This window comes from Triticum urartu, chromosome 4 (assembly GCF_003073215.2).
Source record: "Triticum urartu cultivar G1812 chromosome 4, Tu2.1, whole genome shotgun sequence".
In the NCBI taxonomy this organism is placed as follows: Eukaryota; Viridiplantae; Streptophyta; class Magnoliopsida; order Poales; family Poaceae; genus Triticum; species Triticum urartu.
The window spans coordinates 518,724,364-518,743,289 of NC_053025.1; positions in this window are offsets into that span (position 1 = coordinate 518,724,364).

An 18,926-nucleotide genomic window follows, 5' to 3' on the forward strand; every position below is an offset into this window, starting at 1 on the left:
GAAGTGCCTCCTTATTACGCACAAAAAATGAATACTCCCCCTGCTAGCTGGGACCCAGTATAGTAGCAGGCTGACTTGTGGGCCTACTAAGTTGACGGGGACGGATGGCTTTGTCAACTTAGTCAATATGCACGATTCTAGCTCCAGTGACCGTACGATGTCCATCCAATGGCCGTAGTGCTTCTTCAACCTCTGGTCTTCTTGCTCCAGCCGCCCAAACCAGCGCCGATCGTGCCTCGTGCTCCTGCCTCCCATGGCCGGCTGCGATGCGGTGGAGGCATCACCGCCCCCTACTACTCCCACAGCTGACCAAGCCATCCCTCTACTTACCCACACCCCTTGTTATTCTGCGGCGACGGCAGCCTCACACCGCAGCGAACCAGTGAACCCTCGTACTCCTCTCCGCGTGGGCATCCAGTGCCGCGTCTTCCCCGGCTCCGCGTCATCCCCTTCCTAGGCCTTGCCGTCGTCCACTGCCCTGGTGCTCTCGGCGCGGCGTGGTCAATGAGGTTAAGGAACGACTTCCATCAGAAGAGTACTGTACATGGAGAGGCTGACAGCTGGGTCCACGGCAGCCGCAAGGAAGTGCCTCCTTATTACGCGGAAAATAATTATTCCTCCACCTGACAGCAGGGACCCACCGGACGGGCCACCGTATTTGGCGGAAAAAACGTTTCCCCCCTGACTGCTGGGACCCACCGGACGGGCCAACGTATTTCGCGAAAAAATGTTTCCCCCGCTGTCAGCTCGGACCCACCGGAGGTGCCTCCTTATTACGTACAAAAAAATGAATACTCTCCCTGCTAGTTGGGACCCACCTTGGTGGGAGGCTAACTTGTGGGCCTACTAAGTTGACGGGGATGGAGTGCTTTGTCAACTTAGTCAATATGAACGATTCTAGCTCCAGTGACCATACTATGTCCATCCAATGGCCGTTGTGCTACTTCAACCTCTGGTATTCTTGCTCCAGCCGCCGAAAGCAGCGCTGGTCGTGCCGCATGCTCCTGCCTCCCGTGGCCGGGTGTGCTGCCGCAGAGGCCTCACCGCTCCCTACTATTCCCACCGTTGGCCAGGCCCTGCGACGACGGCAGCCTCACACCGCAGCCGAACCAGTGAACCCTCGTACTCCTCTCCGCGCGGGCTTCCACTGCCACGTCTTCCCCGGCTCCGCGTCGTCCCCTTCCTAGGCCTCGTCGTTGTCCACCGCCCTGGTGCTCTCGGTGTGGCGTGGTCAACATGGTCAAGGAACGGCTTCCATCGGACGTGGACTGTACATGGAGAGGCTGACAGCTGGGTCCACGGCCGCAGCAAGGAAGTGCGTCCGTATTACGCGCAAAATAATTATTCCTCCACCTGACAGTGGGCACCAACAGGACGGGCCACCGTATTTCGTGAAAAAAACATTTCCCCTGACTGCAGGGACCCACCAGCTACATCTTCGCACGCAAGGAAGTGCGTCCGGGCAAAAAAAACGATTGGCCCCCTGACTCCTGGGACCCACCAGCTACATCTTCACACTCAAGGAAGTGCCTGACAGTCGGGACCCACCTGGTCGAAGCATATGCAGCGTTGTCATTCTGGTCGCGAACGTGTACGTACATACTGGTCGATGTAGAGGCGGGCACGTGTCGTAGTAGAGGCGCACACATAGCATGTACACGTACATACAGTGGCCAGTGTGCAAGAAAGAATATACGGCCACGTACGTACATACGGGCAGGGTCTCGAACGCCTACTCATGCATACGTACGACCATGGCTCGTGTACATGGCTGGGTCGGAACAGAGAAATAGCATCGTCGTTGTGTTCATGGGGAGCCAACCGGCTGGGTCGGAACGGAATGCATCGTTGTGTTCATCGGGAGGGCTTGGACGGAATAGCCGATGGAAACGAGGCCTGGCGTACCGAAGAATGGATGAAACAGCCTTGTGTTCGACCGGCCACGTTTGAAACAGGATCCTGTTCATCAGGAGGGGTCTGGCGTACCGCAAAACGGAGGAAACGGACCTCCTATGGTCGAAACGGGGGTCCTGTTCATTGGGAGGGGTGTGGCGTACCGCAAAATGGGACTCCATGAGATACTGTTCATCTCCACTGTTGACCCCCTCCAGCCTCCATGGGCTACTATTCATCCACCGTCGACCTCCTCCAGCCTCCACCTGTGACTATTCATCCACGGGCTCCTGTTCATCCAGCCTCCACCACGCGCTACTCCACCGGCTACTGTTCAACCAACCCTCTCCACAGGCTCCTGTTCAACCACCCCTCCACGGGCTACTGTTCATCCATCCCTCCACCGTCTACTGTCCATCCTGCCCTCCATGGGGTGGTCCTGTTCATCCTGCCCTCCACAGGGTCCTGTTCATCTAGCCCCAACCGGCTCGATCGATCGGGGTCCTATTCATCCAAAGGCAACACTACGGGGTCCTGTTCATCCACCCTCCCGCAACGCTCACTGTTCATCCAGAGGTAGCATCGATCGGTTTCAGTTAGCAGCAGTAGCGAAGGAATCGCTCGATCGGGTTCAGTTAACAGCCATCGATCGATCGCTCGGGTTCAGTAACGCGTAGCCTGCAGTGCAATCGCTTGGGTTCAGTTAGAGCCCGACGCCTCACTCGGGTTCAGTTAGAGCCCAACGCCTCGCACCCACGCGCGTGCGGGTACAAGAGAAACGCGCATCGCTCGGCCCCGACCACCCACCGTAACAGGGAACACCCCGATATTTTCCTCGCCCTCGCTTCTACCACGGTTTTTTCCGTCATGGACGGCCCTAAGAATGTCATGCAGCTGCGTCTCTGGCCCGCCCAGGACAAAAAGCCCATTTTCTGTCATGATTTTTTGTCATAGAAGTAGGACCCCACCACATCTATGATGATACCGGGTTTTGTCAGAATTATCGTCATAGAAGTGTCATAAGTATGACAATTTTTTTTTCGTTCGGCCCAAAATGTCGCGGATGTGTCTTTCTTTTGTAGTGTAGACCCAAGCCTGGAACTGAGTGCTTCTACTGCAAAGGAAATAGTCACTGGAAGTGGAACTACCCTAGCTACTTGGCGGATAAGAAGGATGGCAAAGTGAACAAAAGTATATTTGATATACATGTTATTGATGTGTACTTTACTAGTGTTTATAGCAACCCCTCAGTATTTGATACTGGTTCAATTGCTAAGAGTACTAACTCGAATCGGGAGTTGCAAAATAAACAGAGACTAGTTAAGGGCGAGGTGATGATGTGAGTTGGAAGTGATTCCAAGGTTGATAAGATCACCATTGCACACTCCCTTTAACTTTGGGATTAGTGTTGAACCTAAAATAAATGTTATTTGGTGTTTGTGTTGAACATGATATGATTGGATCATGTTTATTGCAATACGGTTATTCAGTTAAGACAAATAATAATTGTTATTTTGTTTACATGAATAAAACCTTGTGAGGTCATACACCCAAGGTGAATGGTTTATTGAATCTCGATCGTAGTGATACACAGATTCATAATATTGAAGCAAAAACATGCAAAGTTAATAATGATAGTGCATCTTATATGTGGCACTGCCGTTTAGGTCATATTGGTGTAAAGCGCATGAAGAAACTCCATGCTGATGGGCTTTTGGAATCACTTGATTATGAATCATTTGATGCTTGCGAACCATGCCTCGTGGGCAAGATGACTAAAACTCCGTTCTTCGGAACAATGGAGCAAGAAACTGACTTATTGGAAATAATACATATTGATGTATGCAATCCGATAAGTGTTGAGGCTCACGGCAGGTATCATTATTTTCTGACCTTCACAGATGATTTGAGTAGATATGGGTATCTACTTGATGAAACATAAGTCTGAAACATTTGAAAAGTTCAAAGAATTTCAGAGTGAAGTGGAAAATCATCGTAACAATAAAATAAAGTTTCTGCAATCTGATCGTGGAGGAGAATATTTGAGTTACGAGTTTGGTCTTCATTTGAAACAATGCGGAATAGTTTCACAATTCACGCCACCTGGACCACCACATCATAATGGTGTGTTTGAATGTCATAACCGTACTTTATTAGATATGGTGCGATCTATGATGTCTGTTACCGATTTATTACTATTGTTTTGGGGTTATGCATTAGAGATAGTTGCATTCATGTTAAATAGGGCACCATCTAAATCCGTTGTGTTGGATTTCGGGTTCCGGCAGACCCTTGAGGTTCAAACACTGGGGTGCACGCGGAGATCTCTCCCCTACCGATCTACGTCCAATCTCCTCGCATGATCTAAGCTAGAAACAACGAACAACACAAGGGACACGAGGTTTATACTGGTTCAGGCCACCGTTGTGGTGTAATACCATACTCCAGTGTGTGGTGTGGTGGATTGCCTCAGGGGCTGATGATGAGCAGTACAAAGGAAGAACAGCCTCGCGAGAGGTGTTCTTGTGCTGGTGCGATGAACTGCTTGGGTGAGTTCAGTCGCCTCTCTCTCTGCTATGGTTCTACCAGATCTCTCGATGCCCCCCTACTCTATGTGGCTAGTTATACTTATAGAGGCCCCGGGCCTCTCCCCAAATAATGAGCGGGAAGGGCGCCAACAATTGGCCATTTTGAAGGGGAACATATAGTACAAGTTATCCTGACCAAAGGTGGTCTTCGGCTGCCAAAAGCACTAGTGATGACGCTGTCTTGGGCTCCACGGTGACCTCCATCCTGACGCTCTGCTGGTCTTGGTCTCATTGCACCGGAATGGCAACCTTTGCCCAGTGCCTTGGCCTGTGCTTTCCCCCTTTGCACCAAAGGGGGAAACAAGGATACTGCGCAGGCCGGCGCCCGCCTGGTCTCGATTGTCATGGCTTGCGTCACGAGTTCCTCGCGAGGTATTCCTGCCTTGATCTTTCCGCCTCCTCGCGAGCCTGCCTGATGAGGCTGCCTCTAAGGAAGCTTTCTGTCGTCCGCCCCGCGAGGCTTGGCCCCTCGCGAGGGTCTTGAGCTTGAGCTGATGAAGATGGGCCGCGCTGGGCCCCCACTTGAGCCACGCTGTAGGCCACAGGCAGGCAAGTCTGGGGACCCCCGTTCCTAGAATGTCGACAGTAGCCCCCGGGCCCAAGGCGCACCCGGGCTTGGCCTGGCAGGGAAGCGAAGGGGCAAGCGCGAAGCGCCGCGGGCCCCAACAGCTTGCGGCCTTGGGCGCCGCGTGGCGGTTGACTAGACGTTGGCGTATGCGCTTCCCGATGATGCCTCGGCGACCGCACGACTTGAAATTCCCTGCATGCATAGAAACCGGTCATGATTACCTGCGATCGTGGTGCTCGGCGGTTGGCCTCCTCCGGCTATAAGTACGGGGCTGGGCGAGCCCCTTCAGTCCATCCCTTCTTGCTGCTCCTTTTCTTCTTCTAGGCTACTCACCGTCCCCATGGCCCCAAAGAGATTCTCGGCCATGGAGAAAGGAAAGGCCCCCCGGGCAGGGCCTGACCCCCCTCCGACCAAGCGCAACCGAGGCCGCCCTCGCAAGTATACCACGGTCCCCATGGTAGCCTCTCGCGGCCATGGAGGCGGTTCCCTATGCGGTGGTGAGCGCCCGGTTGCCGACGGGGGGCATGCCATGGGTGTGTGCCCCCCTAGGCCACGCTTTTGCTCTGCAGAGGTGCTGCCGGAGTTCGTCGTGTGGTCGGCAGACCCATCCAGCACCCGGCTCCAGCTCCCCCGTTTCTTCGTGGATGAACTGCCGGCCAGCGCTCGGTGCGGCTTCTGGCTCCAAGCAGACGGCTGCTGCAGCAAGGCCTCCTGGGCTTCGCTGGAGGTCTTCGTCTCTGGAAACGGGGGTATGACACGCGGCTGGCAAATGTTTGCCCGCGCGCGCGGTCTGGGCCGGTGGTGTACCCTGTACTTCAAGTTCGATGGTGACGCCACCCTCTACGTGAGCGTGTTTGGGGAAGATGGTCGCCGTGCCGGGTGCTGCCCTGAAGACGACGACCGCGGCCGCCTGCCCACCCCCGGCATTGACCAGGATGAAGATGGCGACTAGCGTACAGGCGGCGGTGCTCGGGGTTCGCTGAGCTTCGGCGACCCCCTCTCAGGCAGCAGCTCCTCCAGCGGCGGCCGCAACCAGCCCCCGCGCCGTCGCGCCCGCCTGGGTGAAGGTAGCGGGTCAGCCCGCCATCGCGCCCCGGTGAAGCGGGAGGAAGGATCCGCCTGAGCCCCAGGAGCAGCTCGAGCCTTCGCTGTGGGCTGGCGCAGGATGAATCGCGCCCGTTTTGTTTTCTTTCTTATCCTGCATAGAAATAGAAAGTAATATAGGGCCCCGCGGGGGCGTGTTAGAACTGCTGCTATTTAACCATCGTGCTGTTTCCGCTATTTCTGCGTTGTGTTTCCGCGCCGCGCACCCATGTGCGGGAACTATTTTAGCTCGGTGGGGCTTGGCGCGGTCCTCGCCTCCCGAGGCCATGGCCTCGTCGTGCGCTTCGTGCCCTGCAAGGATCAATAGGAGGGGTAGCTTACGGTCTTGGTTGTGGGGGCAATCGGCCTAGGTCCTGCGCTTGTGTCGTGATGCCCGTGGGACACGGACTGGGAGGGGTGCTCCCGCAGAGGACTCGGATAGGAAAGCTCCAAACTATCGGGGCAGAAAACACTCGCGAGGGCGCCCGCGACTCCCTCGCGAGACTTGTGCGAGAGAAAACGAGGCAAGCGAGCGAGAAAGACAAAGAGTCACAAGCCAGGAACGCCAGCAACTCCAATAAAACTTCAAACGGGAATAAACAAGCCAACTGCAGAAAGCAAATGGGAAAGCCGCGTCCGGCACCTATTCTAGTCTTCGATGTCTTCTCACCAGTGTGGAGCTAAGTGCTGCCACTGGGTGTGGGCGGGAGCCCCGGAGGCCCGAGGGCGGCACTCCAGAGACTCCGGGTCATGTACAACCCCACTCATTATTACGTGAGAGTGTCACGAGCGGCGAGCTTCACAGGCATTTGCCTTCTTCATAGGCACCGGGCCTTTCCGAAAATGCAGCAGCTTCACTAGCATTAGCCTTCTTCACAGGCACCGGGCCTTTCCTAGGCGCTAGGCCTCACTCAGGGATAGAACCTCCGGAGATGTTGAATGTTCCACGTGTTCTGGATGGGTACCCCCTCCGTGGTCTCCAAACGCGCGGAGCCAGGCCTGGAAACATGAACAACCTTGAATGGGCCCTCCCACATGGGAGTGAGCTTGTGCAGCCCCTCCCTGGAGAGAACCCGTTTGAGCACGAGATCCCCTACCTCAAGAGTTCTGGGCGGATGTTGCGGAAGTGGTATCGTCGCAACGCCTGTCGATACCTTGCCGCACGCAGCGCGGCTTCTCGACGGTGTTCCTCCCCCAGCACGAGATCCGTCCTCCGCATGGCGTCCTGCTGCGTCTCGTCGAACGCCAGGACCCGTGCGGAGCGACGCCTGACCTCGTGAGGGAGAACAGCCTCTGCTCCGTAGACGAGGAAGAACGGGGTTTCGCCAGTCGGCTTGGTCGCAGTTGTGCGGATTGAGCACATCACGGACTGGAGCTTGTCGTACCAGCCCCTGCCGCATGCTTCCAGCTTCTTCTTGAAGGTCCTGGCTTTGAGGCCCCTCAGGACCTCCGCGTTGGCCCGCTCGGCCTGGCCATTTCTCCGGGGGTGTGCTACCGAAGCGTAGCATATCTGCGTTCCAAGGTTAGCACAGTACGTTTTGAAGAGATTACTGGTGAATTGCGAACCATTGTCGGTGATGATGCGGTTGGGCACCCCAAATCGGCTCACGAGGCCCTTGATGAATTTGACCGCTGAGCCTGCCGGGATTGTACGGACGGCTTCCACATCAGCCCACTTGGTGAATTTGTCCATGGCGACATAGAGGTAGCGATAGCCCCCTGGCGCCCAAGGAAACGGGCCCAGGATGTCCAGCCCCCAAACTGTGAACGGCCATGAGAGGGGTATAGTCTGTAGACTCCCGCAGGCTGATGGATCTGCTTAGCGTGAAACTGGCAGGCCTCGCAAGCCTTCACAAGCTCAATGGCGTCGTTGAGCACTATGGGCCAATAGAATCCACTAAGGAACGCCTTGCCGACGAGGGTCCGTGACGACGAGTGGTGCCCGCAGTCTCCGCCGTGTATGTCCGCCAGTAGCTCCTTCCCTTGCTCTCGGGAGATGCAATGTAGGGACATGTCATTTGGTCGTTTCCTGTAGAGCTCTCCATCCCTGATGCAATAAGCCGTGGCCTGCCGCACCACACGCTCCTCTTCCTCCTCATTCTCCGGTAGAGTCCCTTGCATCAGGTAGTTCTTGAGCTCCGGGATCCAACACCCTTCCTGAGGCTCTAACGCCAGGAGCAGGCGTGCCCCTGAGGCTGGGCCGCAGACCGGGGCTCCTGAGGCAGGCGGCTGAGGGAGCTCCTCCCTTGGTTGCGCTGTGTTCGACAGTGACGGCACCGCCAAGGGTTTGAAGAGCCGCTCCTCAAAGACGCCAGGCTCCTGAGGTAGCCGCCTAGATGCCCTCTTGGCAATGTCATCAGCCTCCTGATTGGTGCCGCGAGGCACATGTTGCAACTCCAGCCCCCAGAACCGTTTCTCCATCTTGCGAACCTCAGCGAGGTAGGCTTCCATGTGCTCGTCCTTTGGCTCGTATATCTTGTTGGAGAAGTTGACGAGGAGCTGCGAATCGCCCTTGATGATGAGGCACTTCACCCCTAAGGCAGATGCGGCCTTTAAGCCTGTTATTAGGCCTTCGTACTCCGCTATGTTGTTGGAGACCTTTTCTCCGTGCCGGAAGCAAAGTTGTAGGACGTAGTAGAGTTTGTCCTGGGTAGGGGATATGAGCACTGCGCCAGCTCCCGCACCGTGTCGGGAGAACGCCCCATCAAAGTACATGACCCAGCCATCCGGTGCTTCACTTCCCAGGGAAAGTGATCGGTCTTCGCCTGCCTCGAGACCCGGCGCTTCTGCCCATTCTGTCACAAAATCCGCAAGTGTGGCTCCCTTGATGACTCTGGCCGTACTGAATTCTAGCTGAAATGCCTGTAGCTCGATGTTCCATTCAGCAACCCTTCCAGCTGAGTTGGGGCTCCTGAGCACTCTTTCCAAGGGGTATGCTGGGACGACTTTGATGGGATGTCCTTGGAAGTAGTGGCGCAGCTTGCGTGAGGCCACTAGTCGCGCAAGGAGTTTTTGAGGCATGGGATACCATGCCCTTGCGTCCCGTAGCACCGTGCTGACGAAGTACACGGGATGCTCGACGAGGTTGAGGGTGCTGGCGCTGCTTGCGTCCTCCAGAGGTCGAGGCGTCTCTTGAGACGACGGAGCTCCCAGTGCTTGGTCGCCGGAAGAGGCCTCTCCTGCCCCGAGTGCGTTCTCCTGCTGCGGCTGTTCCTTTCTGGCTGTGGTTGCGGCCTTCGCGAGGCCCTCCTAGCTCTGCCTTGCTTCAGTTCGGACGGTCGATGCGGCATTGGCACAGCGCTCCTCCCAGACCGCTACCACGGCTGCGCTATCTGGTCAATGCGGGGGAGCGGAAATGGATCCTGCGGGCAGGCCTTGTTGAGGTTGGTGAAGTCGATGCACATGCGCTCCTTTCCTCCCTTTTTCGGCATAATGATCGGATTAGCCAGCCAATCAGGGTAGCTTCCGGGTCTCTTGAACGATGAAAGCTTGTTTCTCAGTAGAATGCCGCCTTGCCTTCTGCTTCACGGGGCGCACATTGGGGCACACATTGAGGTGATGCTCAATCACTTCCCTTGGGACCCCTGCTAACTGATCAGGTTTCCACGCAAACACCTTCTTGTTCGCACGCAGGAACCTGATCAGGGCTTTCTCCTGCTCGGGCTCGAGGTTGGCCCCTATGGTGAAGGTGGCGCTAGCGGACTCGTCCTCGTCGATTGGTACCTGCTTGGTTTCTGCCTCGTCTTGGCTGAACAACTGCTTCTTTTTAGCCGGCGCAGCCCCCTTGGGCTCAAGGGCGTCGGTGCTAGTGGGCTGTGCCACCGCGGCCGCCTTGAAAACAAGCTGGAGCACCTGCAGCGCATCCCTTGTGTCTCCTGACACGGTGAGGACGCCGCTGCTCGCAGGCATCTTCATGAGGTTGTACGCCGGGTGAGTTGCTACCATGAACCGAGACAAGGCCGGATAGCCGAGGATGGCGTTGTAGGGGAGGCCAATGGGGGCGATGTTGAAGTCGATCAGCTCCGTGCAGAAGTTGTCGCAGGTGCCGAAGGTCACTGGGAGGCGGATCTGTCCCAAGGAGGCGGTGGAACCGGCTCCGACGCCCGAAAAAGGCCTGCTGGGTTGGAGCCGCTCTAGTGGCACATGGAGGAGGCTGAAGGCCTCCACTGAGAGCACGTTGAGGCCGGCACCACCGTCGATGAGGGTCCTGGTGGCGGCCACTTGGCAGATGGTGGGGGTGCACAACATCGGGAGCGCGCCCGAACAAATGGGGTTGAAGGGGTGGTCCTCCGAGTCGAAGGTTAGATCGGCCTCAGGCGCCACCTAGCCCGGGGGGTGCTTCTCGGCGCTTGGAGGCGGTGCTGATCCGGCGGGTGAATGGCTTGACGTGATGGCTCGAGGGTGGTGCCTGGGAGCCACCCAGGAGAGCTGCGATGACGGGCGGCGCTGGTGCGGCGAAACGAGCGAGGAAGAGGTCGCGCAACTCCTCCCAGGAGGTGACAGAGGCCGTCGGCAGGTGGAGGAGCCACGCACGCGGGATGCTGGTGAGGGCCATGGGTAACCAGTTGGCCATCACTCGATCATCGCCCTCGGCTCTAAGGATGGCCTCCTCGTACGCCACTAGGAAAATCATCGGGTCCGTCATGCCGTCATAGCGCGGTGACTTCTCGGGCCTGAACTTGCGCGGCCACTGCACTTGTCGCAAGGTGGGGGCCAAGGCCCGGAGCCCCTGGCCCCAGTGTCGACATCCAATGCTGGAGCGGGCGGCGCGTTGTCCGCCATGAGGGCGGGATGCGATGTTGGGGGAGACCGGGTCGTCAGGAGGGAGGAATCCGGCGCACCCCTACCTGGTGCGCCAAATGTCGGATTTCAGGTTCCGGCAGACCCTTGAGGTTCGAACACTGGGGTGCACGCGGAGATCTCTCCCCTACCGATCTACGTCTAATCTCCTCGCGTGATTTAAGCTGGAAACAACGAACAACACAAGGGACACGAGGTTTATATTGGTTCGGGCCACCATTGTGGTGTAATACCCTACTCAAGTGTGTGGTGTGGTGGATTGCCTCAGGGGCTGATGATGAACAGTACAAAGGAAGAACAGCCTTGCGAGAGGTGTTCTTGAGCTGGTGCGATGAACTGCTTGGGTGAGTTCAGTCGCCTCTCTCTCTCTGCTAGGGTTCTACCAGATCTCTCGATGTCCCCCTACTCTGTGTGGCTAGTTCTACTTATAGAGGCCCTGGGCCTCTCCCCAAATAATGAGAGGGAAGGGCGCCAACAATTGGCCATTTTGAAGGGGAACATATAGTACAAGTTATCCTGACCAAAGGTGGTCTTCGGCTGCCAAAAGCACTGGTGATGACGCCGTCTTGGGCTCCACGGTGACCTCCGTCCCGCCGCTTTGCTGGTCTTGGTCTTGTTGCACTGGAATGGAAACCTTTGCCCGGTGCCTTGGCCTGTGCTTGCCCCCTTTGCACCAAAGGGGCAAACAAGGACACTGCGCAGGCCGGTGCCCGCTTGGTCTTGATCGTCATGGCTTGCGTCATGGATTCCTCGCGAGGTATTCCTGCCTTGATCTCTCCGCCTCCTCGTGAGCCTGCCTGATGAGGCTGCCTCTGAGGAAGCTTTCTGTTGTCCGCCCCGTGAGGCTTGGTCCCTCGCCAGGGTCTTGAGCTTGAGCTGATGAAGATGGGCCGCGCTGGGCCCCCACTTCAGCCACGCCGCAGGCAGGCAAGTCTGGGGACCCCCGTTCCTAGAATGCCGACACGTTGAGACGACACCATATGAACTGTGGTTTAGCAAGAAACCTAAGCCGTCGTTTCTGAAAGTTTGGGGCTATGATGCTTATGTAAAAAAGTTTCAACCTGATAAGCTCAAACCCAAATCGGAGAAATGCGTCTTCATAGGATACCCAAAGGAAACTGTTGGGTACACCTTCTATCACAGATCCGAAGGCAAGACATTCGTTGCTAAGAGTGGATCCTTTCTAGAGAAGAAGTTTCTCTCTAAAGAAGTGAGTGGGAGGAATGTAGAACTTGATGAGGTAATTGTACCTTCTCCCGAATTGGAATGTAGTTCATCACAGAAATCAGTTCTAGTGATTCCTACACCAATTAGTGAGGAAGTTAATGATGATGATCATGAAACTTCAGATCAAGTTACTACAGAACCTCATAGGTCAACCAGAATATGTTCCACACTAGAGTGGTATGGTAATCCTGTTCTGTAGGTCATGTTACTTGACCATGACAAACCTACGAACCATGAGGAAGCGATGATGAGCCCAAATTCCGCAAAATGGCTTGAGGCCATGAAATCTAAGATGGGATCCATGTATGAGAACAAAGTATGGACTTTGATTGACTTGCCCGTTGATCGGGGAGCCATTGAGAATAAATGGATCTTCAAGATGAAGACGGACGCTGATAGTAGTGTTACTATCTACTCCCTCCGTTCCGAATTACTTGTCGTAGGTATGGATGTATCTAGATGTATTTTAGTTCTAGATACATTCATTTCTACGACGAGTAATTTGGAACGGAGGGAGTATAAAAGCTTGAATTGTCGCAAAAAGGTTTTCGACAAGTTCAAGGTGTTGACTACGATGAGTTTTTCTCACTCGTAGCGATGCTTAAGTCTGTCCGAATCATGTTAGAAATTGCCACATTTTATGAAATCTGGCAAATGGATGTCAAAACTGCATTCCTTAATGAATTTCTTAAAGAAGAGTTGTATATGATACAACAAGAAAGTTTTGTCAATCCTAAAGGTGCTAAAAAAGTGTGCAAGCTCTAGCAATCCATCTATGGACTGGTGCAAGCATCTCGGAGTTGGAATATACGCTTTGATGAGTTGATCAAATCATATAGTTTTATACAGACTTTTAGAGATGCCTGTATTTACAAGAAATTGAGTGGGAGCTCTGTAGCATTTCTGATATTATATATGGATGACATATTGTTGATCGGAAATGATACTGAATTTCTGGATAGCATAAAAGGATACTTGAAATAATATTTTTTCAAAGAAAGACCTCGATGAAGCTGCTTACACATTGAGCATCAAGATCTATAGAGATAGATCAAGACACTTGATAAGATTTTTCAATGAGTACATACCTTGACAAGATTTTGAAGTAGTTCAAAATGGAACAGTCAAAGAAGGAGTTCTTGCCTGTGTTGCAAGGTTTGAAAAACCCGACCATGGCAGAAAATAGAAAGAGAATGAAAAGTCATTCCCTATGCCTCAGCCATAGGTTCTATAAAGTATGTTGTGCTGTGTACCAGATCTATTATGTACCTCACTAAGGAAATATTTTGTCACATCCCTAGTTCTGGTATGTTATAGGTTTGCTTTCTGCATTATGTTTAAATTTCAAATGAAGTTGAATTGCGGATTGATAAACTCTAGCACAAATGCAATTGAAATAGGTTCAACCAAAATATTTTCAATAACCTCAAAATATCCTTTTTAAAATGTTCATGATTTATGGAAAAAGGGGAAAGCCTCTACCAGAGATCATGCATATTTTTCCAAGGACATTTTGGTCATTGAATTAAATCATTATGGTATTTGAGTTGGAGTTTAAAATTTACCATTAAATATTGGTTACTCCAAATATTCTGAAATTTGTTGTGTGGTTTGAAAATATTTCAAATATTCCTCACAAAAATTTATAGAGTTAACCAAAGTGTTTTGGTTAGTATTTTATTTGCAAAACAGTAGCAGGAATTAGAAAAACTGAAACAAATAAAAGAGAGAGGGAGAAAGCACTTACCTGGCGCTCACCTGGCAGCCCATCTGGCCAGCCCAGCCCACCAGGGGCAGGGAGGTCTTCTTCCTCCCGCCAGTCGGATGCACAGTGCGTGCCCGACGCGCGCACGGCCGCCGCACGCCACCTCCTGCCTCCCTGCTTGCTCCCGCGACCCCTGGAGACGCCACGTAGACCCCCTCGACTCTCTCTCACTCTCCCTTCGCTCTCTGCTCTCTCCCCTGGCCTCTGGCCCCTCTCCCGAGCAGACCCAAACCCGCTTGTTGCCACCGACGCCGTTCACCGTAGCCACCGTGTCCCTCTGGGCCTCTCATCTTGCCCAGAGCTCCGCCTCGCCGCCTGCTACGTCCTCAACGAGCCAGGCGACCCGGGAAGCTCTTCATCAATGCCATCTCCATCTTCTTCATCGTCGGCCACTGAAGCTCGCCAGCGTGGATTCGCGAGCTCCAGACCCTCGCCGTTGACTCTGCTGGACTCGCCGTGAGCCCCTATCTCTTACCCCTCTCTCCCCGTGCTCGTCCGCACCTTCTAGCCACCATGGCCATCGGAGCCGATTGCTCCTCGCCGCCGGCCATGTCTCCACCGTGGCTACGGTCGTGCAAGCACGCATCCAAGCTTACCACTAAGCTCACCGCACCCCCACGAGTCCAACGCGCCTAAGCGTGGCTCATGCCATGCCCTGCACCGTCGACTCGTTCGACGCCCGAACGCCGGCCGCCGCACTTGCCATCACCACTGTCGTTCTGGGCCATCTCCGGCGAAGCTGAGGGCACCGCTTGATGCGCCCAAGCTCCAGCAACCCGTAGCCACAAACCGCTCGTCGAACGGTGGCCTGTAGAGCAAACCCGATGCGGGCACCGCTGCGGCCTCTCGTCGCCGGCGGTTAAACGCCGGTGGCTGACGTGGCACCATTAGTTAGGTGCTAATCATGTTTAGTTATTGCCTGTGTCAATGACATGTGGGTCCCCAAGCATAGTTAGGTTAGTCTAATTTTCTGTTAAGACTAGTACTAATACGTGTGGACCCCACGTGTCAGCTTTGACTTTGGTCAAGTCAACGTGGACCGGTCCCACCTGTCATCCACCAAACCAGTCTGAGACACTGACGTATGGGTCCCACAGGTCAGGTTTGACCTGGCTGACCCAGTTGACATGCTGACGTCACAGCTATGTCATGCTGACGCAATAAATCATTTTCTGGATTTTATATCATTAGAAAATTCCAGAAAATGTCTACAACTTCTAAAAATCATAGAAATTCAACCGTAGCCCAGAATGAAATAAATTATATATGAAAAATTATCAGAAAAATGCAAGGAATCCATTTATGCCAGTTACATGCATGAAAAACCAACTTATACAAGCTGTATAAGTGAAAACATAATATGGGCATTTTAAATGCTTCATTTTGAATTGCATTTGAATCTTTGATTCAAATGGGCTTCAACCAACTTGGTAGCATCTTGCATTAGCCCAAACACTAGCATTTGCACATGTCATGTTCATGCATCATGCTGTTGCATTTGTTTGTGTGTTGATCGCCGGCACCGTTTCTTCTCGATAGGTTCCACTCCGGAAGGTGTTCCCAAGTACTTGTCAGAGGAGCCGTACCCCTTCGTCGTCTATCAGGCAAGCAAATCCCCTTGAGCATCTCGATAAATCCCACTCTCTCGCTCTTGCTCCTTATACTGCATTAGGACAACAACGATCCAATTGCTATTTTTCTGCTGCGGTAGTTGAACCCATTCCTCTGCATGACCTGTCATTGCCACAGTAAATAGTTGAAACCCACTAGCATGAGTAGGAGTTGCTTGAGCCTTGATGTGCCTACTCAGCCATGCTTGTTTTCTTTATGCCAGCTATGCTTAGAGTTGTGTCAGGTCTGATTCATCGGGAATGAATCGGAGTGGTGAACATGTCCTACCGGTAAAGGCTAAGTGTGTGAACACGTTTTGGTAAAGGTAGCGATGAGAGGCCATGTAGGAGTACATGGTGGGTTGTCTCATTGGAACCGTCCCTAAGCACTGAGTTCTGTGTATGTTATCCAAGTACAGTTACTACCACACATTGGGTTCCCGTTATCCGGCCCCTCTCGGCTTATTAATCCACTTGATCTTTGTCCAGGAGTTGCAACTAGTTTATGGTGTTTGTAGGTAGTCCTACTTGTCTACCAGGTGGTGTCTGATGGGACGGGCTTGGGACAGACTAGGCACCATGGCACGGTGTACCAACTGGCACCCGGATGGTGGGCTTGGGAACCCTGCACACATTGTTTGGGGCCGTGAGCAACACCCCGGCCGGATCTCCTTGCGATGGAACCCGAATAGGCGATAAACCTAGATGAGAGACTCGTGTGGTTAGTCAGGTCGTGGACGACACCCTCGCCCGGCTTTCGCTTGAAGGTTGTCGAGGTACATGACGTTTACAGGGCTATAGGTGGCGAGAGCGTGTGTGAAGAAGTACACCCCTGCAGGGTCAACATTATCTATTCTAATAGCCGTTTTCCTCGGATATGGAAACTTGGAGGACTTATGTAGTACATAGACAACTTGAAGTGGATACCCTAAAATCCGCAAGATAAGCGTGAGTGCTATGGATGGCCTTCTCGTAGGGAGACGAGAACGGATCCATAGTGGAGTATTGATATGGTGAATATGTGGACTCGTGTGCGTCTTCTCACCTCAAAGAAGTTTCTGATACTCGTAGTATAGGCTAGCCACTGAGTCAAAGCTGGCTTGCGGCTGTTAACTCCACCACCCCCTTGTTGATAATGTGGCATATGTAGATAGTTCTGATGTAAGACTTGCTGAGTACCTTTGTACTCACGTTTGCTTATTTATGTTTTGCAGTTGGTTACACCAGTGACTTTGAGGAGTAGCTTGTATCCCAGCTACGATCTTGTACCCTTGGGAGGGTCGTGTTTAGTCAGGCTTCTTAGTCTTTTCCTTTTGTAGTTGTCTGTACTCAGACATGTAATGCTTCCGTTCCTTGTATGCTCTGAATGATGGGTCATGAGACCCCTGTTTGTATTGAATGCTATGTGGTCATCTGGGCCTTTATCCATATGAGTTTGAGTTATGTTGTGATGCCATGTTGTACAGCACATACTTGCAGGTTATGCGTACATGTAACGTGTATTGCTATGTGTGGGATCCGACAACCTAGTTGTTTATCCCTGGTAGCCTCTCTTATGGGAAAATGTAGTCTTGTGCTTCCATGAGCCATAGTAGTCCGCTACAGCCCGGTTCACCGGAGTCCTGCTAGCCCAGCACTACTGCTCCGGAACACTTGACTGGCCGGCATGTGATTCACTTCGTCCATGTGTCTGTCCCTTTGGGGAAATGTCACACGGTGACATCCGGAGTCCTGCCTAGCCTGCTACATCCCGGGTTCCCGGAGTCCTGTTAGCCCAGTGCTACAGCCCGGATTCATACGCTATTGACCGACATGCTCGTGGTTGATTCAGGTATGCCTGTCCCTATAAGTTAGTGCCACTTGGGTTCACGACTAGTCATGTCGGCCCGGGTTCTCTGTCATATGGATGCTAGCGACACTATCATATACGTGAGCCAAAAGGCGCAAACGGTCCCGGGCCAGGTAAGGTGGCACCCGTGGGAATACCGTGCGTGAGGCCGCAAGGTGATATGAAGTGTTACATGCTAGATCGGTGTGACTTAGGATCGGGGTCCCGACATATTTCTCGGTTATGGGGGTGATAAAAGAGTTCGTCGTAAAGAGTTACGTTGATGCAAGCTTTTGACGCCGATCTAGATGACTCTAAGTCTCGATCTAGATACATATTGAAAGTGGGAGCAATTAGCTAGAGTAGCTCCGTGCAAAGCATTGTAGACATAGAAAATTTGCAAAATACATACGGCTTTGAATGTGGCAGACCCGTTGACTAAATTTCTCTCACAAGAAAAACATGATCACTCTTGGGTGTTAATCACATAGCGATGTGAACTAGATTATTGACTCTAGTAAACCTTTTAGGTGTTAGTCACATGGAGATGTGGACTAATACCATAAAGATTTGAACTATTGGTGTTAAATCACATGACTATGTGAACTAGATTATTGACTCTAGTGCAAGTGGGAGACTGAAGGAAATATGCCCTAGAGGCAATAATAAAGTTGTTGTTAATATTTCCTTATATCATGATAAATGTTTATTATTCATGCTAGAATTGTATTAACTGGAAACTTAGTACATGTGTGAATACATAGACAAACAGAGTGTCACTAGTATGCCTCTACTTGACTAGCTCGTTGAATCAATGATGGTTATGTTTCCTAACCATAGACATGAGTTGTCATTTGATTAACGGGATCACATCATTAGAGAATGATGTGATTGACTTGACCCATCCAATAGCTTAGCACGATGATCGTTTTAGTTTGTTGCTATTGATTTCTTCATAACTTATACATGTTCCTATGACTATGAGATCATGCAACTCCCGAATACTGGATGAACACTTAGTATGCTATCAAACGTCACAACGTAACTAGGTGATTATAAAGATGCTCTACAGGTGTCTCCGACGGTGTTTGTTGAGTTGGCATAGATCAAGATTAGGATTTGTCACTCCGAGTATCGGAGAGGTATCTCTGGGCCCTCTCGGTAATGCACATCACTATGAGCCTTGCAAGCAATGTGACTAATGAGTTAGTTGTGGGATGATGCATTACCGAACGAGTAAATAGACTTGCGAGTAACGAGATTGAACTAGGTATTGAGATACCGACGATCAAATCTTGGGCAAGTAACATACCGATGACAAAGGGAACAACGTATGTTGCTATGCAGTTTGACCGGTAAAGATCTTCATAGAATATGAGGGAGCCAATATGAACATCCAGGTTCCGCTATTGGTTATTAATCAGAGACGTGTCTCGGTCATGTCTACATAGTTCTCGAACCCGTAGGGTCCGCACACTTAACATTCGGTGACGATCGCTATTATGAGTTTATGTGTTTTGATGTATCGAAGGTAGTTCGGAGCCCCGGATGTGATCACGGACAT